The 15,222-nt window shown below is 43.4% G+C and overlaps 1 pseudogene; it reads left to right on the top strand.

The window, feature by feature from the left end:
- The first annotated feature begins 1,962 nt into the window (after positions 1-1,962).
- Positions 1,963-11,261, top strand: LOC111959792 (rho-related GTP-binding protein RhoE-like; annotated as a pseudogene).
- The last annotated feature ends 3,961 nt before the right edge of the window (positions 11,262-15,222 follow it).

Raw genomic sequence — 15,222 nt, 5'->3', positions numbered from 1 at the left:
CCTCCAGTCATTACCACGACCCTGTTCTCCCCAATTAAGGTGCCACCAACCTCCTGTGCCATAGATTAGGGCCTAATACTTTTTTTTTCAATTGACTGATTTCTTATACAGTATGAACCGTAACTAAGTAAAATCTTTGAAATTGTTGCATGTTGACGTTGTATTTTTGTTCAGTGTGAGTACAGGGAGGCTGCTGTCTTGGGTTAAGCTCAGCCACTGGAGCATTCCCAGACAGAGTTGTGGCTGGAGTGTGAGGTTTTGTTTTCATAGAGGTGTGTGCAGTGCTGGCAACAACATGAACCTGGACAATATCATTTTTGTTGTTTACAAAGCATATACATTTGAAAGTCATTGGCATTGATTGATGACAAGAACATTTGTAATTGTTCAGTTCTATGAATTTCTTTCACATTTCTGGTTGTAAGTATTCACTGTTGTCATATGAATGACTTATTTGGAGTACAGTTTAGCCCCAAATCCTGGAAAACTTTCACCCCAAGTACAGACTTCCAGCTGATAAAGCAAAGRAGTCCATCTTGTGAGACCTGTGATCTGGGCCAAAGATAGTTGTCAATGAACTTGTGGACAGTAGAGGCTCACATCCGTATTCACATTATAGGACCTACGTATTAACTGAAAGCTGCATGACTTATGTAAGAACCAATGTCAAAAGGTCAGTGAGTGTTGGATGTTTTGTCTATTTCACAAAAGATACCTTGTGACAAACATGGAAATGCTTCTTTCATCCATGGCACTGAATCTGTGTGTAGTAAACTCACATTTTAGGACACTATCAGAGAGAGTTTGCCATTAATTCAGTAAACTACAATGGTGTCCTCTATCTTGGTAGGTTACCGATAACAACAAAGGCTGTTCTGTGTCAAAATCCCTTTGTGTTCCACAGAATGTGTTCTGACCACACAATGGAGGCTCTCAGGGAGGAAAAAAATGTCATCAAAAAGTGCTGATTCTTAGCAAGGCCTAGTATGTAACCTGACAGAAAAGCAATCTGAGTGTGAAAGAGGCTTGAGTCATAGCTTTCCTCAGAGGAAAAGCTGACTGCTTCAAATCACTTCATTACTATGCAAGACCATGTTCCTTTACAGTGAAGCCCACCATAGAAAGGAACTTGTACAGCGTTAGGTCCTTATCACATACCACAATACAGCAACACTCCATCAACACACAACGACAGTGTTATTGARTGTTACTTTGCGGTGAGCGGTGAGTCGAAAGGACTCATAATTCTACATTATGAAGCTGTGTTGAAAACAATGTACTCTACTTGCCCTGCATGGTCCACTTCTTCAAGGAGAGATATCATCTTAAATACCTGCTACCAAAGATACCGCAGCGCTGATTGTAACTTGTAACTCTCAAGTCAGAATTAAGGTGAGTCTACTGAGTCTCCTGTTGTGTTTGCTTCAGGACAATATGGCAGCATAGTGGGGGAGGCTCTCCCCTCTCAGCACCCAAGCATAACTCCAGCTGTTTTCATCACTCTCAAGGTTATTGATATGCATTGCAGACAAACATCTCATTGGCTTCAGTACCACAGTCGTTTTAAAGGAGAGTGCACTAGTTTCAACCCCTCAACCCCTTTAAAGTGGTTATAAATATAAAAGCAAATGAATACAAATATTGAGACTTCATTCCAGACAGTTCATTCAAAGTCCAATAAACACCAATAAAACTAATGGGAATTACRTTACAGGTTCCAAAGGATGACACAATTATTACTTATGTTTGTAGATTATATTCTGATTTACACCTACTGCAAAATAATGTTTTATTGCAATAACATTATAATTACTGTAGGACCTTTAATATTATTTATCAGAAATTGTGTAATTCACTGTCAACCAAATATGTATTACAGCTCCTCAAATGACAAACTGGTCTGATRCATGCGTGCTCGACCTACTTGCGCAACGCCCTCGCTCTCTGACTAGAAATAGGAGTGAATCCTCAAACTCCGGCAAACTCCAGGCTGAGGACCGTAGAGTCTTATAAAGGGTCTGGAGCTCTCGGATACAGGACTGGCTATATGGGACGCTACTTGGATGTCACAGTCTTTCACTCTCCTAAGGGATCATATTAATTATTTAAAGGTTTTCTATTTTTACATTTTTTAAGTTACTTTCCCGTCGCGACGTTCTCATTCAGGATAGATGATTCTGTGCAGCTGGCTGATGCAGTCCGCCCATCATCATACTTGGGAATCTAGAACGTTCGGATGTTCTGTTGATCCCGRCTTTATTCTTCTTTAGGACACTTTCTATTTTATGGAAAGACGGAGGACAATATCACAATTCGTTACAAAATGGATTTAAATCCAAGCGTAAAATGTAAAATAGTTGTCGTTGGGGATAGTGAATGTGGGAAAACCGCTCTACTAAATGTGTTTGCAAAAGATTCATTTCCTGAGGTGAGTTTTGTGACATATTTGTCATTTTTTTAAACATGATTATTATGAGTTATTAATCAGCTTGCAACGTTTCTTTCTGTGTCTAAACATGGATATCACCATTTTATTTCATCTGTAGGGCTACATTCCCACGGTGTTTGAGAACTACACRGCCAGTTTTGAAATCGATACGCAGAGAGTTGAACTCCGTCTGTGGGACACTTCAGGTGAGGACCCACTGCACATTATTACCCTTCTGAAAGCCTACGTCACTGTCATACATGCTGTAGCTAATAAATACCAGGCATGAAACATCTAGAGTGTTCTGCAACAGAAAACAAGCATGAAATCCTGATATGCAGTATTGGCCACATTATGTGCTTTACAGTAACAGCCAGCCCCTTTGAGAGGAATGGTCTGACGCTGCCTCTCTGGAATGTGGTAAAGGGGTAGATAGGAGTCGGATAACAGTTATGGAAACCTTTTGTACACCACCAGCATTAGCCTACATCTGAAACGACCCGCACACCCTTGAACACCTGACAATGTGGGTACTCAAACACTGGTGTTGCCTCTGTATAGAATTGTACATCAGTCTTGTGAAATCAACATAGGCTACTTACTGACATACATTTTTGTCCTGTGCACTCTGAAGTAAAGGCAAACCTTGCATTGGCACCTGTTTTGTATGCCTCAGTCTGTAGGAGTATATTTGTACTTCATTTATGAGACCTTTTTTCAGCTGTCTATGAGGAGAGACAATCTAAAGGGCGGTAACGAAATTAGAGACACTTATTTTCCCCTGGCCAACATACACACATTTTCACTCTGAGAGCTTGGCCTGGCCGGTCCTCTTGCATTATTTGTTTTATAAAGCCGCCCCCCCTCACAGCCTCACACACTCAACAGGAATCCCATGTAAAGATCCCCGGGGGATCTAACCCAAACACAGCCCCAGGTCTGGTCTGCACAATCTAACCCAGCCTCAGGTCTGGTCTGCACAATGCTAACCCAGCCCCAGGTCTGGTCTGCACAATCTAACCAGCCTCAGGTCTGGTCTGCACAATCTAACCCAGCCCCAGGTCTGTCTGCACAATCTAACCCAGCTTTCAGTTGGGTCTGCACAATCTAACCCAGCCCCAGGTCTGGTCTGCACAATCTAACCCAGCCCCAGGTCTGGTCTGCACAATCTAACCCAGCCTCAGGTCTGGGGGGGATCGGTGTCCCATCCACGGGACGGTTAAGCTAACGTAGGCTAATGCGATTAGCATGAGGTTGTAAGTAACAAGAACATTTCCCAGGACATAGACATATCTGATATTGGCAGAAAGCTTACATTCTTGTTAATCTAACTGCACTGTCCAATTTACAGTAGCAATTACAGTGAAAGAATACCATGCTATTGTTTGAGGAGAGTGCACAATTATGAACATGAAAATGTATTAATAAACAAATTAGGCACATTTGGGCAGTCTTGATACAACATTTTTAACAGAAATRCAATGGTTCATTGGATCAGTCTAAAACGTTGAACATACACTGCTGCCATCTAGTGGCYAAAATCTAAATTGCACCTGGGCTGGAATAATACATTATGGCATTTCTCTTGCATTTCAAAGATGATGGTACAAAAAAAGACAAAATAACAGTTGGTTTTTTGTTTGTATTAACTTTTTACCAGATTGTGTTATATTCTCCTACATTCCTTTCACAGTTCCACAAACTGCAAAGTGTTTCCTTTCAAATAGTACCAAGAATATCCATATCCTTGCTTCAGGGCCTGAGCTACAGGCAGTTAGATTTGGGTATGTCATTTTAGGCGAAAATTGGAGAGAAAAAAAAGGGGCGGATCCTTAAGAGGTTTTAACCCAGGTCCAGGTCTGGGGGATCTAACCTTAACCCTGGGGGATCTAACCTTAACCCAGCCCCTGGTCTGGGGGGATATAACCTTAACCCTGGGGGATGTAACCTTAACCCTGCCCCAGGTCTGGGGGATCTAACCTTAACCCTGGGCGATCTAACCTTAACCCTGGGGGATCTAACCTTAACCCAGCCCCAGGTCTGGAGGTAATTACCTGCTAAACTACAGTTGCGGATGCCTCCAGCCTGGACTGGTTGGGTGATTGGGCTGCTCTGCCTCCCTGGGTCTGTGTACTGCTCTGGGAGGAGAGGGAGTAGTAGGGGGAAAGAGAAAGGGGGATACCTAGACAGTTGTATAACTGAATGCATTCAACTGAACTGTGTCTTACGCATTTAACCCAACCCCTCTGAATCAGAGAGGTGCGGGGGGCTGCCTTAAGTGACAGTCACATCATCAGCACCCAGGGAACAGTGGGTTAACTGCTTTGCTCAGAACATAAGATTTTTACCTTGTCAGCTCGGGGATTTGATCCAGCAACCTTTCAGTTACTGGTCCAACGGTCCTACCCACCAGGCTACCTGCCGGTCAGGGAGTCCTCTGGGCTGGGTGGAGACGTGTGTGTAGAGAGGGGGTAGTAAGGGGTTGAGGGAGTGCTTTGGGCTAGGTGAAGAGGGGTGTGTAGAGAGGGGTGAGGGAGTGCTTTGGGCTAGGTGAAGAGGGGTGTGTAGAGAGGGGTGAGGGAGTGCGTTGGGCTGCCTCTCCTCTGCTCTGTGACCTTAAGCTGATTGTGGCGTCCCTTGGGCCTGTCCAGGACACGACTCAGTGATTACACCACAGCTTCAGGAAGAGCTGACACACCAGTATTGACACACCAGGGCTGATACACCAGGGCAGCCCTCACCACACACACCAGTCCTCACCAGACACACCAGTCCTCACCAGACACACCAGTCCTCACCAGACACACCAGTCCTCACCAGACACACCAGTCCTCACCAGAGACACCAGTCCTCACCACACACCAGTCCTCACCAGACACACCAGGGCTGACACATCTAAGGAGTTCCACTGGACCAGCAATCCCCTCCCTCTCATCACAACATGATGGTGTGATAACGTAGATTTGGTGGAATTGTTTTGATAACCTTGTGGATAGGGTGGCGCGTTTTGAGATACATGATAGTGTTGTTTATTGTTATCACAAACGAGTCTCATTTGGAAGATTGGAGACGAAAAACTAGCGTTAGAATGGTAAAGAGCCTCCAACACAACTACGTATGGATGGGTAAAGAGCTCCAACACAACTAGGTATAATGGGTAAAGGGAGCCCAACACAACTAGTATAATGGTAAAGAGCTCACACCAACTAGGATAATGGGTAAAGAGCCTCCAACACAACTACGTAATGGGTAAGAAGCCTCCAACACAACTACGTATGAATGGGTAAAGAGCCTCCAACACAACTACGTATGATGGGTAAAGAGCCTCCAACACAACTAGTATGATGGGGAAAGAGCCTCCAACACAACTACGTATGATGGGTAAGAGCCTCCAACACAACTAGTTATATGGGTAAAGAGCCTCCAACACAACTAGGTATAATGGGTAAGAGCCTCCAACACAACTCGTATGATGGGTAAAGAGCCTCCCAACACAACTACGTATGATGGGTAAAGAGCCTCCAACACAAACGATACGTATGATGGGTAAAGAGCTCCAACACAACTACGTAGATGGTAAAGAGCCTCCAAACAACTACGTATGATGGGGAAAGAGCCTCCAACACAACTACGTATGATGGGTAAAGAGCCTCCAACACAACTCCGTATAGCATGGGTAAAGAGCCTCAAACAACCAACTACGTATGATGGGTAAAGAGCCTCCAACACAACTAGGTATAATGGGTAAAGAGCCTCCAACACAACTAGGTATAATGGGTAAAGAGCCTCCAACACTTTGCCACCCTCTCTCTCTCTCTCTCTACTTTATAATGCACATGTAGTCCACTTAGACTCGTGCTAGTTTTCTTAAAAGTGTATACATCTATTCTAGTGATTAATTGAACATCATCCCATATCATGGTAGCCTCATTATACTGCACATGCCATGTACAGTAGTTTCTCTCCTAGGGATATCAGTAAAGATGCTGGATCTTAATTTGATCACCCTGTTGCAGGAGAACTTTCCTGCAATGCAGGAAATTTAAAACGTATAGCAAAGAGGCTTCTGAAGTTTGTAATTTCCACTTTGAAATGTCAGACTTGATTTTCCCTTACGAAAAATGTATCAACCACTACAAAAATGTCCATTGATTATAATCTACATAATAATTCACATTTCCTGTTGCCGATTGATAATTTTTTCTGCTGTAGAAAACTAGCTCAAATTAAGATCCTACATCAGTTRRKGAGTTCACTGAAATATAGGGTTACSCAGATGATCTTGTCTAGCTCCCTTCTCATCACATAGTACCCTACTCATTATTTTAGAGCTTTCTGGAGCAACCTGCATGAAGAATAGCACCGGAGAATAACTCTAACACAGTTATCTGAAAGGTCATTAGAAATGCATGGGACTCCAGTGTTCTAGGTTCTGTATGTAGATCAATGTGTTTAGTAGAGGAATCCCCCCCCCAGTGGAATGTCAGTGGTCTGACCATGTCATTGGTCAGGGAAGTGGTTATATCCACCCCTGTGAGAAATATCCTCCTGGAGATTTCCTGTCTCTCTCCTATAAGCACAACTATTACTTATATGTAATAGTTATGTGCATTGACTTGGGTTGGTGTCCTGTATTTCTGTAGCCCCTAACCCACCTATCTGATCGATGAGCTGTACGTTGAATGAGGAAAGATGCCTTAGATTAGTTTGATGTCGTTGTTTTATCATGTACACTTTTCATCACGTCTCACAGCGACATGTACTGTACTTCGAGCCTAAAATTGCAATTTCTTACAGTCTGTTAGGTTTACCCCATTTTTATCAACTCAATCCTACAACACTATTTTAATGTTCCCATGGAAAATCCTTCATACCAGAGTTCTAAACATTCCAAATCCCCCATGTGTTCTGGTCGACCCATTTATCAGACCTTAAGGTGGGCTATGAAAATAAGGGCCTCAAGGCTGTTTGTTTAACATAAGAAATCTGACTCGCCAGACTTGAAAATATTTCTTCATTGTTTACATCTGCTGGTGTGAATTTGTTCGTGGAGAAACGTGCCGGGAGGGGCATCCATGTCATACCACAGCATATGATTTATAGGCACTCTACCGTGTCCAAATATTCAAATGGGCCCACTGGTACAGAAGTTTACTCCTGAGAATTCAAACTGAGTTTAATTGTGTTTAGGTAAATTAGAGTGAAAATTGAAAAGACAGATGGTGATGGTGCCATGTGTTTTGGTCCGTGTTTTGGTCCAGAGTGGGACCATCTGGATTCCATTTGTGAATCAAAACATTTCTGGTTTGGGTGGGGGCAAACGTTGTAAAGCCAGCTTCAGAAGTAATGGATCAGGTTTTGAGTGATTGTTATGACTTCAAGTCACGATGTGAAATAGCATACTTTAACCCCACATTCTTTAGAATTCAATGGCACAATTCAGGAACCTAGCTTATTCTACATGGCTTTGTATTCTAAAGGAGAAAGCCCTTTGGCATGGAACCCTTAGACAATTACACAAATCTCCTTTCTGAGAATGAGAAGCTGTTTCCTACAGTAGAGACTATGTGTGAGATATGGTGTTTTCGTGCAGCCAGTTTGGATTAAAGGTAATATATAACCTGTGTGAGGAGAGGAGCCCCCTCATGTTGTAACTCAAAGACCACCCTACTGTGGGAAACTAGAAAATCCCCACCATTTTTCACAGAGGCACAATGGGGAGATGGGAACTTCCAGACATTAGTGTTGGTTTGGCTTCTTTACCTGGGATCCAACCTGACCCAGTCCACCACAGAGCTTCAACAGCCATAAAGATTCTCTACATTCCACACTACACACATTTATCCCAGGAAAACCTTCAGGACATGAGGCTATGTTACAGATTGTTTAGTGTGCAGTATGTACGTCACACGTGTGTATTTCACTGGTAAAATACCTCATAGAATTTTGTATTAGTTGGATTCTGTAACTTTGTTTCTACTCCTGTTTGGAATGGGGACCACTGCAGTTTGATCAATCTCTGAAAATAACATTGTCATTGTTTGAATCAACGCATCTATGGAAAGGTACATGTTGGTTAACTTACAGGAAGTTGAGGAAGTACCGTGACCCAGTTACCACAGACCCGCTTTTACTTGACTAACAACATGGTGACGTGTTTGAATTGCAGGTTCACCATACTATGACAATGTGCGACCTCTCTCCTACCCGGACTCTGATGCAGTCCTCATCTGCTTTGACATCAGCAGACCAGAGACCCTGGACAGTGTACTGAAGAAGGTGAGTGTTTTGGGATGATGTAGCGGACTCTTGTTCTGGAAGATAAGCTGCCTCGGCTCCTCTTGAACTGGTGAACAATGGCCTGTCCCAATGGCATTTTCATTCAGTCCCCTTGACCCTCTCTAGAAAGGCCTCCATTTGTGTTTCTGGGTCAAGTGACCTCTGAACCTAATTCTTCTGAAAACTAGCTTTACCAATGAGAGGAGACTAGAACTAGGGCTGTACCAATGAGAGGAGACTAGAACTAGGGCTGTCAATGAGAGGAGACTAGAACATAGGGCTGTACCAATGAGAGGAAGACTAGAACTAGGCTGTACAATGAGAGGAGACAATAAACTAGGGCTTGCCAATGAGAGGAGACTAGAACTAGGGCTGTACCAATGAGAGGAGACTAGAACCAGGGCTGTACAATGAGAGAGACTAGAACTAGGGCTGTACCAATGAGAGGAGACTAGAACTAGGGCTGTACCAATGAGAGGAGACTAGAACTAGGGCTGTACCAATGAGAGGAGACTAGAACTAGGGCTGTACCAATGAGAGGAGACTAGAACTAGGGCTGTACCAATGAGAGGAGACTAGAACTAGGGCTGCCATGAAGAGGAGACTAGAAGTAGGGCTGTACCAATGAGAGGAGACTAAAACTAAGCTGTACCAATTAGGGGTACTAGAACTAGGGCTGTACCAATGAGGGGTACTAAGAACTAGGGCTGTACCAATGAGGGGGACTAGAACTCGAACCGTAACCAATGAGAGGAGACTAGAACTAGAGCTGTACAAGAGGGGGACTAATCGAACCGTACCAATGAGGGGGACTAGAACTCGAACCGTACCAATGAGGGGGACTAGAACTCGACCGGTACCAATGAGGGGGGACTAGAACTAGGACCGTACCAATGAGGGGGGACTAGAACTAGGACCGTACCAATGAGGGGGACTAGAACTAGACCGTACCAATGAGGGGGACTAGAACTAGGACCGTACCAATGAGGGGGACATAACTAAAACCGCCAAATGAGGGGGGACTAGAACTAGGGCGGTACCAAATGAGGGGGGACTAGAACTAGGACCGTACCAATGAGGGGGACTAGAACTAGGACCGTACCAATGAGGGGGACTAGAACTAGGACCGTACCAATGAGGGGGACTAGAACTAGGACCGTTACCAATGAGGGGGGACTAGAACTAGGACTACCAATGAGGGGACTAGAACTGGACCGTACCAATGAGGGGGACTAGAACTAGCACCGTACCAATGAGGGGGGACTAGAACTAGGACCCTACAATGAGGGGGGACTAGAAATAGGGCCGTACCAATGAGGGGGGACTAGAACTAGGGCTGTACCATTGGAAGAGGTGGCGGGGAGGAATGTGAAAACAAACTCACGTGAGGCTCAGTAGTAGTCCAACCAGCCTTGTTCACACATGGTCTCCCAGATCCCAGACACGGCTATTGTGGGTCTCAGTGACCTTTGACCTGGCTCAGTATGTGCCAGCTGAGAGGAGTAGGGTCCAGTTCGAGATTCTTCCCCTGGAGAGAACATAATCCAACCAAGCTTTTTTGTTCTCGGACCCCGCTCAGTAGGGCCCCAGTCTCGGACTAATGCTTTCCCTTTTCTTTCCTCTGTAAGTGGAAAGGAGAGATTGAGGAATTCTGTCCCAACACCAAGATGCTGTGTGGGGTGCAATGTCAGACCTACGCACCGACCTTTTACCAAATCTCACTCCTGGCCATACCCCAGTGTCCTATGATCAGGTGGGTGTCCATGTCTTTCTAAATGTCATTCAAGATTATGACTTAAACATGATCCAGTAATTAAAAGCGCTGGAACAATTTGTAATAGGCAGAGCTCCGACTGATTTCAGTGTTTGTTTCCCTATCTCTGTCTCAGGGCTCCAACATGGCCAAGCAGATCAGTGCTCCGTACATCGAGTGTTCGTCTCTGCAGTCTGAGAACAGCGTCAGAGACCTCTTCCACGTGGCCACGCTGGCCTGCGTCAACAAGGGCAACAAGAACGTCAAACGCAACAAGTCCTCCAGGAGCACCAAGAGGATCTCGCACAGCAGACCTGACCTGCCCACCGTGGTGTCAGACTTCCAGAAGACTAAAACTAAGACCTGTGCTGTTATGTGACTGGGATGATGTCATTAGAGAGACTGGGGGACACTGTGAACATGCTAATGAGCATTTGAATTTTGGACAACCATGAAGAGCTTTATGCACTATTAGTGTGCCAACTGAATGAGAGATGGTGTTGAGATGGTGAAAACAGCTATGCTGTGGTTGCATGTTATACCCTGCTTTTTTACAAGCTAGGGGAAGCATAAAAACAAGGCATGAATGAACACATCATGAACTAGATGTATTCCAGACAGTCGTCACTAAAGAGCTCTACTTTTATTCTCAGCTTGAACTTGAATCCTATGGTTTAGAACACAGGCAGGGTTCTGTTCTGACTATTGAAAAGCTTCCATTTCTGAAGTGTTACAGGTACCAGTGTTTTGGGGTCTGCTGTTTCAAGGATCCTGTGTTCTTCTACGTAATGAACCGAAATTGTTGTGAGGAGAGACAGTGAAGGATATGAGAGCAGTTAGATTGTGTAATGTACTGAGAAGCAATGATGACAACCAAGATATACTGTTACCCGTTCTGACGTCTCTGTTGTCTGAGCAGATTGATGCATGTCACGTGTTATGTCACCATTTCCTTTTTCTTAAAATGTTGCCCTTTTCTGAATCTGTTCATTACAATGTATTACTCTAAAACAATGTCAAAATAGTTCATTTCAGAACTGTCAATTTGCCATGTTTAAATGTACTGTAGTCATGTAAATGTGGTACATGTTTGAATTTATACTTATACATGTATAAGCCCATCATTAATGCCTCAGTGCTGCATTTATTGACCGATGGGAAGTACATACCTTCATACTGAATTTGCCTGTTTAGTTTTATGAGAACTAGTGGTCTATCCGGGACACTGGTCTTGATTTCTTTTAAATKTAGGGCCTTGGAAGCTCATTCAGTTCCTGTGGACATATATGGAAGTGTTGAAGTCTCTGGATTGTGGGTTTTCCTATGAAAATAGTAACTACTGTAGATAAGACTTGTCCTTTGGTTAGTGAAGAGAGACATTTACTGTGAGTGACATCCTGCTCTTTCTGCCTGTCACGCAGCCCTGTTATCAGAGCTGTGACTTTGCTAAAGTCTTTCACTCTCGCCTCTCCTCTGTTGGCACGCTGCAGGAGTTCTGGTCACATGATGACGCACACTGGGTGAACCTTAACTATCCCTCAGCCCAGCTGCCTGCTGGCTGTCTGTCCTACCAGCCCCAGCCCTTCTGAATCTTTTAGAAGCATTAAGACTTGGGTTCCTTCTGTTTGACATTTGGGTGTTTGTTTAAGTTATGTAGATTTACTTGAGAAAACCCTCACCATGCCAAACCAGACATGTAGTTTGGGAACTGTATTTGTAAGGTAGTTATTGACAATATTATTGCTGTTCCTAATGAGGAATCAGTGAAAACACCCAGGCAATACCTACACGAATGCCTTGATCACGTCAAATGCGATCTAATGTGCTAAAATATGTCAAAACATGGGCCAATTCTGTCCAACAATACGATATAGATGCCTCAATGATACATGAGGATATGAAACCATTCTCCTGAAACCAGGTAACTACAGTGATGTAACATGTTAAGAGATCGTGATGGGGATATCCTTAGCGTTGCTATTTTTGCACAATATATTGCTGTTGTTTGTCRGAACAGCAGTTTACAATAACCAGGACACAAGTACCATATAGATGGGACAAGTGGTCTGTGTCATTGAATTGTATTGGGTAAATGATTGCTCAGTGTGTAACATGCATCAGTGGCTCCATCACCACCGAATCGCTGCATTTTATCAGGATTGTTCTGGTGTTGTGGGGTGCTGTCTAATCAATTCCCTAACAGTGCCCCATTCAAGGTGATATGAAAGGTGACTTAGGGMAATCTGTGCTGCATAATATGGAAGAGATGGCTATTTTTATGCTACAGCAAACCTAATGGCATAAAGCAGTTCTGCTTCATTGAAATACAAAGGACCATTTGTCTTTTGTGAGCATACAAATCCATGCCGTTGAGCTAATGCTATGGAGATTATGGTGATAACAGAATACATTTACCCGTGCTTTTGTATTCATTGTGGTTAGATTCAGGGTAATAGAAAGAGATTGTCTAAATTGCAAGCTTTATTCCACCACCCCGGTTTCCCTCTACTGCAGTGATACTTGTAGTAATATTGTGAAATAGCCTATCTTTACAAGCTTATCCAAATTAGTTCAATTGATTGGTTGATCAGAATTCCAACTCTTTTAACTTGTGTCATCACGTAAACCGAAGAACCTCTGGTTGCTTCACATGGTGTCTATGGTATGTATCTGTTCAGTGTAGTTTCTCAGCAGTGGAGAGATACTAAACCACATAACAATAGCTGTTAACAGCAAGTTCAACTTCATATTAGTTCTCATTAATCGTACATATTTTATGTTATTATAAATGGTAGGCCTACTTTGAAAGGTAATGATATGGAAACTGAATTGCCATCCAGAGGTTTTTGGTGATCAAATATTTTAATCGTTGAGCCTAAACTGCCAGCTTGCAATTTCACACCTCATTGCAAGATTAATTAAAGCACTATACCACCATTCTGGCCTACTGGTAAAATGCTTGTTAGCCATATAAAAAAAAAATGCTGATATTTACACCTCCCTCATTTAATTGGATGTACAAATTGATATACAAATTTATCCCACTACAAAGATATTGATAATGTGTTACAATGACTAGGGGCTCTATTCAATCTGAATCGTTGAAGCGTCACAAGATAACACGGTAGAAATGTAAAGGTCATTTCATATTGAGCCGACATGTGCAGYGTTTMCCGTGAACGCTGTCTCCACTAGCGCGGGAACATTGCCTTTMAATTTCAATAACGCTGAATTTCCCCGATACGGATTGAATATACCCCTAAATGTGAAGACACATTGGTCACACTCTGGGTTTGCCATTTTGTCAGATATGGATCCATCCTTCATAAGCTGTGTTGAGTGATAACAACCTTATAAACGCATATGGCTTCACAGGCCACCTGCCATGCACTTAGACTTGGTGAGCAGATGTTTCACACAGCAACGCCACATCTCGTAAAGCTTTTACCAATGTCAGCAAAATGGACGAACAGAGGGTCGGACCTAGAGTTCTACTCAAATTCCATGAGGGGAGATGTGTGAATGGATTCTGACAAAAGAGAGCTTTCCTCTGAATAGGCTTGGCTGAGTGAATGGGGAAATAAAATAATCCCCCACAGACACGCCCAGATTTCTCAAGACATGACAAAGACTGGAGATAGGATATTTACATAAGCCTGAATTCTCAAATTCTCAACAACAAAAAATGACATGAAAAACGTTATGTAACGAGATTATGTGTACCTAATATAGTGCAAATATGTCTGGTGCTKGATTTATATTTCATCACCTGCTTGAAAGATCACAGTGAATTTATATAATAAACTTTCCTTCTTGCCTTTTGCGGTCTAGCTCATCTCAGTCAAATTCCTGTTGCCATTTACAGTAAATCTGTCAATCAGAGCAGGAGGAACATCATTTCACAGCAACTTCTCAGTAATCCGCCTCGGGCGCTTGRCAGCAACCATAATATCCTCTATGATTAAAGAAATAATGTGAGAAAAGATCATCTTGTTTGATAGGTATTTGGCACTGATACAGCAATATTCTACCCATCACATATTTTCACTTCACTGTACCTCTCTGGACATTTTCTCTGCTTAGTCCCCTTCTGTACTTCCTGTTCACCCACGACTGTGGGGCCACGCACAACTCCATCACCATCATCAAGTTTGTTGACAACGCGACGGTGTCGCAAGGCGCTACAGAGGATGGTGCGGATTACCCAGTACATCACTTGGGCTGAGCTCCCTGCCATCCAGGACTTCTATACCAGGCGGTGTCAGAGGAAGGCCCTAAAAATTGTTAAAGACTCAGCCACCCAAGCCATAGACTGTTCACTCTGCTACCGCTCAGAAAGTGGTACCGGAGCGACAAGTCTGGAACTGTAATGCATCTGAACAACTTTTACCCCCAAGCCATAAGACTGCTGAACAATTCATCAAATGGCTACCAGGACTATTACATCGACCCTTTTTGCACTGTAATGTCTTTGAAATTACTTGGAAACAACGTTGACTCAACCAGTGTGTGCCCAATGGGTAAGCAATAAATGGCAAAATCTACACCTGTTGTATTCAGCGCATGTGACGAATAAAATTAGATTTTGATTTGATTTCCTCCTCCCTACTGCCCTGCTTTGGTGAAATCTCCCAGGACCCTCCACTGCGGGGCTAAATTTGGCTACAGGCTCCTCTTTCTCTCGCTGGGAGTTTAATCAGACTGCACCAGCAGAGTGGCTTAGATCTCCTCCCAGTGACACACACACACAAGGATTACACCC

The sequence above is a fragment of the Salvelinus sp. IW2-2015 genome, linkage group LG36, assembly GCF_002910315.2.
Source record: "Salvelinus sp. IW2-2015 linkage group LG36, ASM291031v2, whole genome shotgun sequence".
In the NCBI taxonomy this organism is placed as follows: Eukaryota; Metazoa; Chordata; class Actinopteri; order Salmoniformes; family Salmonidae; genus Salvelinus; species Salvelinus sp. IW2-2015.
Note: the sequence above shows the minus strand (reverse complement) of the source record. Positions and strands in the feature narration are given on the sequence as shown.